The sequence below is a fragment of the Mauremys reevesii genome, linkage group 9, assembly GCF_016161935.1.
Source record: "Mauremys reevesii isolate NIE-2019 linkage group 9, ASM1616193v1, whole genome shotgun sequence".
In the NCBI taxonomy this organism is placed as follows: Eukaryota; Metazoa; Chordata; order Testudines; family Geoemydidae; genus Mauremys; species Mauremys reevesii.
This window is the reverse complement of record NC_052631.1, coordinates 49,609,225-49,618,700: the sequence shown is the minus strand read 5'-3', so window position 1 is coordinate 49,618,700 and position 9,476 is coordinate 49,609,225.

Here is a 9,476-nt window from a genome sequence, read left to right as displayed (position 1 = left end):
GAAAGAGCAGCCTCCACTTCCTTTAAGTCAGCTGTGTTAATGATCCAGCAGCAAGGCAGTTTTAATTCAATTAACCCCTTCTTATGCAGCTTCCAACTAGCCCCTGCTCATGGGGAAGAGAGCAGTGTCAGGCAACACTGACAAACTCTGACAGGCTTTAAATCTCATTTTCTCACTGCCTTTATTGCCTTTTCAGTTGCCTTGGTCAGGTTAAGCCCTTGAGAAGTGTGCATTGACCTTTGACACTGACCAAGACAACTGCAAATTCAGCAAACTGAAGGATTGAAGGCCAAAATCATCCAGAAAAAATACAAACAACTGTAATGAACACAAGGTAAAAACTCAGGAACAGACATTGCTCAGCAACTCTGGGCACAAAGATTCTTTCCCTCTTGCAGGCTTCTGCTCTGGATTTTCTCTGCTTAGCTCCTATCCTCTGCATGGCCAGCCCCAGAAGTTCACATGCCAGGAGTCAGATCCCTCATTAACCACAAGATTGGCCCCCAAAGCAGGAGATGGATTTTAAAAGATTGAAATATGGTCTCGGGTCTGTCTTTTCATTTTTGAATTCCCCCTGCCCTCCCCCCAGCCAGTGTGTGTGTGTGTGTGTGAGATAGTTACCATGCTGCCTGCTCTCCCCTGTGTATGTGCGTGTGTGAGAGAGAGAGTGTTGCCATGCTGCCAGCTGTCCCCAGCACATGGTCAGGGACTCTGCCCCATGGCACAGAGCTTCCAGCTTCTCCCCAAACCCCAACATTCTAATTCATTAATTCTGAGTCCTGCCTGACCCAGCCCAGCCCACATCTGCACCTGCTGCAGCTCCATGTTCTTCATCTAAGGTGACCAAGTGTGAAAAATCAGGATGGGGGTGGGAGTGGATCTACCTCTCCTTTTTATAGTCCACTCCCTCCTTTGAGAAGCATCTTCATCTGGGACCATGGTGACAGGCAGACTGTGTAGATGAGAACTCCATGCTGTTTCCTTGCTAATATTTAGATTTTTTCACTCATATCCCTTTTCCTGCCAATGAATAGCCACTTAGCAGGTGAGGTCCCATTTGGGCTTAGTATATGGAGATGTGCCTATCTCATAGAATTGGAAGGTACCCTGAAAGGTCATTGAATTCATCCTCCTGCCTTCACTAGCAGGACCAAGTACTGATTTTGCCCCAGATCCCTAACTGATTTTGCCCCAGATTTTGCCCAAGCTCACAACCCTGGGTTTAGCAGGCCAATGCTCAAACCTCTGAGCTATCCCTCCCCCCATACCTGGCTGAGTTGTCAGCTTGCCCTTGTCTCTGAGGAACTGATTTGGCCACCCACCCCCCAGACTTGGAACATGTTTTAGTAACACCATACAGTGGAATCTCATAAATTTACATACAACAGTGCCACACATATTTTACCAGGACAATAATGATCAGCAAATTATGAGTTTTCAAATGATACCTCCCAAGGAAAACCTTGTACAAAGATTATTACAACAGTGTGCAAGGGGTAAATGCAAGGGTACAGACTGTGACAACGCCTTTATGGGATTAGGATGTAGGTTTGTTGAAAGACGGGAGTTTAGTCTGATCATATTCATATTCATTATCCAGTGATGACGTTCACAAATGCCTTTAGCATAGCTTTTGTTATAAAGAATAAGTATTCTTATAGTAGGAGAATTTTGTGAGACAAGTTATTCCAAAATTTGAGAATATAGGAAAAGAGGTAATGGCTTTCTGTGTCTTCCTAAATACTGGATTTGACACAGAAAAATGCAAAAATTTCATTGCTTATGTATTAGAATGACTATTGCCCATTATGTGACTAAAGAGCTGCACTTCTGTAGGCTTGTCATGTGCTTCTGCAAAGCAGAAAATCCCTTATCCATGACAGTACTGTTCCTGCGGCAGCACAGCTCACTTTGTGTCACTGCCATGACAGGCTGTATTGGCTAACTGGAATTCTCGCAATAAGACTGGATTTCTCTCTTCAACTGGAGTGCTGCTGCCCTGGCATAGTCACATGGAAAGGGATGCCCCTTCCGAAGCGCTGACTGCATTCATGTAAAAGAGGTGCAATATTTGTAGGAAAGGATGGGGGGGAGTGAAAGAAGGACAATGAGGCCTGCTGGTAACACTGAAAAATAGCACAGACTGACTCCCACTTCCCAGAAGAGCCTTCATAGAAGCAGATACAAGACAATGAACTGTTGGGAAGACCTCAGAAATAGCTTTCCTTCTAATAACAGATTTTAAAATCTAATACTTTTATTAATAATCTCATGGTTTTTCAGGAAACCAGTCATCCAGTATTCTGATCAGCTGGCACGTTCTATCAGCTATAATACAAATTGAGATCACAGAATAACCCAGCATCATGACTGACTGAAAATGTTCATATCTCAATTCAGTAAGTTTCTGTTTACCTCCTGTACATGGCAATGAGGTCTGGAAGAATGCTAACCAGTCCCACCACAAATGCAAACGAGTGTGTCATGATTATTCATCTCCAATGAGTCAATTATTTTTTTCTAGATCTCTAACTTAATTTAAAAGGGAAAAGAATTATGATGCTTTAATCTTAGTCTTAATGTAGAGATTTCCTTCCCTGGTTGTTACATTTTGGATGGAGGAGCCCTGACAACCTCTGTTTCGAATGTGAGGAGCATCTCTGCCTCCAAAATGACCAGGAAGGGATTATAAAAACATGAGCTATGGTTGAATTGTTATGAGTGACTTACATCATCATTTCCTTCATGTAGGCGGTGCTTTGCATACAAACAGTGATATTGCTTCTTCAGTATTTCCTAACTGAAATTCTGATACTTGTCAAATTTTGCATACATGTGCTTGTCTGTCCACGAACATGGCTTCCTCATTACTTGTTAAGTAACCAAGTCTGAAAAGTAGATTATTATTGACACTGACAAATTCTATAAGATTCATAGATATCATACAGATTTAGATATTAGTTTCACACTTCTGCATAATACTTTTAATTCAACTTCCATTCGGTGTCCCATGACCAGAAATGTTTCAAATTCTGATAAATGCGTGCTAGCTGATCATTTGCTCTAAACTGTGCAGCCAAGGTGAATGAAATAAATAGAATTTAATGGGGAAATGGGAAAATCTCTTGTTACTGGTTTTCTTACCTCTTTCAGGCATTATCTGCATGTTGCACATATGGAAAATGGTTACCAGATGGCTGTTCTACATCAGCTATTGCCTTGTGATTTTAGATTTGTAGAGATGCCTTTCACTAGTTGAAGTAGTCAGTCACTTCTGGGTCTGGTACTATTCAATATTTTAATTAATGAGTTGGATAATGGAGTGGAGAGTATGCCTATAAAATATGTGATGACACCAAACTGGGAAGGGTGGCAAACACTTTGGATGACAGGATTAGAATTCAAAGTGACTTTGACAAATTAGAGAACTGGTCTGAAATCAACAGGATGAAATTCAATAAAGGCAAGTCCAAGGTACTTAATTTAGGAAGGAAAAGTCAAATGCACAACTACAAAATGGGGGTAACTGGCTAGATGGTAGTGCTGCTGCAAAGGATCTGGTGGTTACAGTGGATCACAGACTGAATATGAGTCAACAATGTGATGCAGTTGCAAAAAAGGCTAATATCAGTCTGAGGTGTGTTAACAGGAGTGTGCTATATAAGACATGGGAGATAATTGTCCCATGCTACTCAACACTGGAGAGGCCTCAGCTGGAGAACTGTGTTCAAATCTCAGCACCGCAATTCAGGATAGATGTGGACAAATTGGAAAGAGTCCAGAGGAGAGCAGCAAAAAGGATGAAAGATTTAGAAAATCTGACCTATGAGGAAAGGTTAAAAAACTGGGATGTTTAGTCTTGAGAAACGAAGACTGAGGGGGGACCTGATAACGGTCTTCAAATATGTTAAGGGCTGTTATAAAGTGAACAGCGATGAAATGTTCTCCATGGCCACCGAAGGTAGGACAAAAAGCAATGGTCTTAATCTGCAGAAAGGGAGATTTAGGGTAGATATTAGTAAAAACTTTCTACCTCTAAGGGTAGTTAAACTCTGGAATAGGCTTCCAAGGGAGGTTGTGGAGTCCCCATCCTTGGAGGTGTTTAAGAACAGGTTGGATAGACACCTGTGAGGATGATCTAGGTTTAGTTGGTCCTGCCTCAGTGCAGGGGCTGGACTTGATGACCTCTCGAGGGCCTCTCCAGCCCTGCATTTCTATGATTCTATGAAATATTGCCAACGGCTGGAGATGGGATGCTAGATTGGAAGGGCTCTAAATTACTACAGAGAATTCTTTCCCAGGTGTCTGGCTGGTGAATCTCATTCATGTGCTCAGATTCTAAGGTTATGTCTATGCTGCAATTAAAATCCCACAGCTCACAGGGCTCAGGCTGTTCGGCTGTAAAATTGCAGTGCAGGCATCTGGGCTGGAGCTGAGGTTCTGGGACCCTCTCCTCTTGCAGAGTCCCAGAGCCTGGGCTCCAGACTGAGCCCAAACGACTACATCACAATTTTACAGCCCCACAGCTTGAGCCCCATGAGCCCAAGTCAGCTGACATGGGCCAGCTACAGATGTAATTGCAGTGTAAATGTACCCTAACTGATCACTGTATTTGAGGTCAGGAAGGAATTTTAGCCCCAGGTCAGACTGGCACAGAGCTGGAGGAGGGGGAAGGGGGGACTCTGCCTTCCTCTGCAGCATGGGGCACAGGTCACTTGCAGGTTTAAACCAGTGTAAATGGCAGATTCTCTGTAACTTGGAGTCTTTAAACCATGATCTGAGGACTTCAGTAACTCAGCCAGAGGTTAGGGGTCAATTACAAGAGTGGGTGGGTGAGGTTCTGTGGCCTGTGATGTGCATGAGGTCAGACTAGAAGATGATTATGATGGTGCCTGCTGGCCTTACAGTCTATGAGCTGGTGTTAAGGCTGATTCCCCACTCTGGCAGTTTGAGTGCAGAAGGTGGGGGCCCGCAAGGATTCTAAAAATTAATACTGGCCACTCCAGGCTGGTATTAAACTCCCAAGGTTACAGGTTTTCTCTGACCGTGGATGGGTAGATGTTGCCACCACCCAAGTGCAAAAAAAAAAAGAACTTTTGAGAACCCAGGAAGGAGAACTTGGAAATTCCTTCCTGTGGGGTACCCTCAAACCCTTTCACACACACACACACACACACACACACACGGCAGAGCTGAGAAAAAAAACAAAGGAAATTAGCTGTTGCCACCAGCTAATTAAACAACGTATGCACAAACCTCTTAGGACACAAAAATCCAATCCTGTTCTTAAAAATGGTAAATTTTATTAAAAACAAAAAGAAAGAAAATACATCTGGAACTTAGGCTATTGCTAGATTTAAAAAGAGCAAATATAATAATTAAACATCAAGAATGGTTTTCTTGAGGTCCAGTTTAAAGCTTACAAGCAAAACAAAATCACCTGGGGTTAGCACAGAGGAGTTCACAACATTTGGCTGTTTTGTCCTGGTTAGGTCTGTCAGTGGGGTGGCAATTTGGCTGTAGTGTGGTACAAATTGTCGGTAATACCCGGCCCAGCCCAAGAAGGATTGGACCTGCTTCCTTGACTTAGGGACAGACCAATTTTGGATAGCATTTACTTTAGCCTGTAGGGGGTTGATAGTACCTTGACCCACCTGGTGTCCAAGGTACGTTACCCTGTTTAGGCCTATTTGACATTTTTTGGCCTTAACGGTTAATCTTGCCTCCCTTATGTGCCGGAAGACAGCTTGGAGGTGTTCTGGGTGTACTGTCCATGAATCTGAGAATATAGCCACATCGTCAAGGCAGGCTACTGCAAATTTCCCAGATCCAGCCAGAAAGTTATCTACCAGCCTCTGGAAGGTGCCGGATGCATTTCACAGTTCAAAAGGGAGCACATTAAATTAATACAGCCCTACATGGGTGATGAAGGCTGACCTTTTCTTGGCTGGGTCATCTAGCAGCACTTGCCAGTACCCATTAGTTAAGTCTAAGGTGGAGATGAACTGTGCACGTCCCAGTTTCTCCAATAGCTCATCTGTGCGTGGCATTGGATAGTTCTCTGGGCAAGTTACAGCATTTAGCTTATGATAGTTCACACAAAAGCGGATTTCCCCATCGTGTTTGGGAACCAGAACCACTGGAGAGGCCCATGCATTCTCAGAGGGGCGGATTACACCCATCTGTAACATGTCCTTGATCTTCCTTTCTATTGCAGTTTTGTCTTGAGGAGCCATCCGGTAGGGTTGGGCTTTAATTGGGTGAGCATCACTGGTGTCAATGGAGTGGTACACCCGTTCTGTCCGTTCTGGGGTGGCTGATATCATTGGCGTGAAGCGGGCAAACTGCTCCTGGATTTGCTGTTGCTGCTTACGCCCAAGGGTCATGGAAAGGCTCACCTCTTCTATGTCACAGTTGCTTTTTCCTTCATAGTAGACTTCTTCAGGCCACTCAGCATTGTCTCTCTCCTGGGCTGTAAACTGGAGAACCTTGATTTTTTGTGAATAAAAGGGCTTTAGATAATTAACATGGTATACTTTAGGGTAGGGTCTGGGAACGCTATGAGGTAATTAACAGCTCCCAGGAACTCTTGGACCATAAATGGCCCCTCCCACCACGCTTCCATCTTATTGGTCTGGAGCGCTTTCAAGACCATGACTTGATCACCTACTTTGAAGGAATGCTCTCTGGCATGTTTATCATACCAGGTCTTTTGCTCCTATTGAGCATCCTGTAGGCTTTCTCGAGCAAGGGCTAGAGAGTCTTTGAGGGTGTTTTGCAGGTTGGTTACAAAGTCGAAAATGTTAGTTCCTGGAGAAGATGTAACCCCCTCCCATTGCTGCTTCACCAACTGTAATGGCCCCTTAACTTCGTGGCCATAAACAAGTTCAAAGGGTGAAAACCCCCAACTTTGGATGCGGTACAGCCCTGTAGGCAAAGAGCAACTGCTGCAACACTAGGTCCCAATCATCGGAGTGCTCATTTATGAATTTACGTATCATGGCCCCCAAATCCCATTAATCTTCTCCACTAGGCCATTCGTTTGATAGTGGTAAGGGGTGGCAACCAAGTGGCTTATCCCATGAGCTTCCCAAAGATGTTTTATGGTCTCTGCCAGGAAAGTTAGTTCCCGAATCCGTAAGGATGTCAGAGGGACAACTTACCCTGGCAAAAATGTCTGCCAATGCCTGGCTCACACTTTTAGCCCTGCTGTTGCCATTGGGTGGCAAAATCCATGAAAGTCAGTATGTATAGCTTTTCTCTGGGTGTCTTCTTAAGGAAAGGACCCAGAATATCCACAGCTACACGCTGAAATGGAACCTCAATTATGGGGAGTGGCTGGAACGGGGCCTTGACCTGGTCTTGGGGCTTTCCCACCCTCTGGCACACCTCACAAGACTGGACATAGGAGAAACGTCCTTGCCCATTCCCTCCCAGTGAAATGACTTTCCCAAATGGTCTTTGGTCCTGTTCACCCCAGCATGGCCACTAGGTGGTCTAAGCTCAAGAGCTTTTTTCTATACTTAGTTGGAACTACCAACTGTCTCTGAGGATGCCAGTCCTCCTTGGGCCCACCAGAAAGGTTTTCCTTGTATAAGAGTCCTCCTTCTACAACAAACCTGGACCTATTGGAAGAGCTGAGAGGTGGTGGGTTGCTATGTGCCACCATCCAAGCTCCCTTGAGCCTTTCATCTGCTTCCTGCTGTGCCTGGAACTGCTCCCTTGATGCTGAAGACATTAGTTCCTCACTGGGTTGTGGACTTGGGCTTGGTCCCACTGGAAGTGATGCAGGTGATGGGGTTTTCTCCGTTGATTATGAACCGCTTTCCACTGGTGCTCTAGGTTGGATTTCAAGCTCCGGCTGAGCTTCTTGTGCCGGTTTAGGTGCTGATGCAGGTGCAGGCTCTGTGGCACCGTTTGGTGCTGGCTCCTGTGACTCTGGTGGGGTTGCAAACATGGGCTCTGGTGCTGACTGCTCTGCCAGTTCCGATTCTTGGGCTGGTTCTGGCTGGGTCCCAGGAACTGGGTCTACAACTGCTGCCATAGGCTTTGGTCTGGGGTTTGGTTTCACCACCTCTGGCTGGGTCCCTGTAGGAGGCTCAGGAATGGAGTTAGGTGCAGAGGCCTGTTTAGCCTGGCTGTGGGTGACCATCCCCACCCTTTTTGTTAGCCTCACATGGTTGGCTAAGTCTTCTCACAGCAGCATGGGGATGGGATAATTGTCATAGACTGCAAAAGTCCATATTCCTGACCAGCCCTTGTACTGGACAGGCAACTTGGCTGTAGCAAATTAAAAGAGTTGGCCTTAAAGGGTTGCACTGTCACTTGGGCCTCTGGGTTGACGAATTTGGGGTCCACCAGGGATTGGTGGATAGCTGACACCTGTGTTTCAGTTTTTCTCCACGCAGTAATCTTCCTCCCACCCATTCACAGATTCCCTTTGCTTTGGGGGTATTTGTGAGGCATCTGGGCCTGAAGGTTCTCGGTGGGACCTCTGGGTAATGAGTTGCAGTTGTCTGGTGCTCTCTGGGCAGTTGGCTTTCACATGCCCCAGCTTATTACATTTGAAGCATTGCCTAGACTGATTGTGGGCTGGGGCGAGGTGGGTGGTTGGACTGTGGGGTGGTGGGACGAGAGGGCATCTGGGGTTTCCCAGGCTGTGTGCAGGGCTCCTCCTTGCAAAGTGGGGCCTTGGGCTGACTCCGATGGTGGGGTGTCGTCTCGGGTTGCCCCTTCTGGTATCCCCACCAACTGCTACTAGCTTTCTTCTTCTCCGCTGCCATCTCCACGCATTTGGCTCCGATCTCCCCCGCTTCGATTACAGTTTTGGGCTTCTCATCTAGGATTCACTGAGTTGTGCCCCCAGCAAAACAAAAGCACCTGGGGTTAGCAGAGAGGAGTCCACAAACCATAAAGAAATAAAAGAGATAAACCTAATCACGTCTTCCTAGACATTTCCTGATCTGCTTACATATATGGGGTTGAAATTAGTAGTTCTAGGTATGATCTGAGGGTTTTTCATACCTGGCTTAAAGCTTCTTACAGCACAGTCCCAGCTCTGTCCCAACTCTGTCTCCTCTCTCCAGAGAACAACAACAGACAGACAAAGGAAACGTTTATTCCCAATTTTAAAATGTTCTAGCCCTCTCATTGGCTCTTTTGGTCAGGTGCCCACTCCCTTCCCTTTACCTATGGACTTTTTTAACCCTTTACAGGTAAAGCAAGTAGAGAACAGCTACTAACAGGGATTTTATGGCTAACTGACTGGCTAGGTGTCCATAAAAGGGAGCTACCTCCCCTTTCATTTATTAGAGCTGGACTTCAGGAATCATAAGAATGTAGGGCTGGAAGGTACCATCTATGCTGAATTCAGATCCACTCTCCAATTTGCCATTGTTTTGAATTCGAATTCTGTCCTTCAAAGTGCTGGCAGCCCCTCCCAGGTTGGTGTCATCTGCCAATTTTATAAGCATATT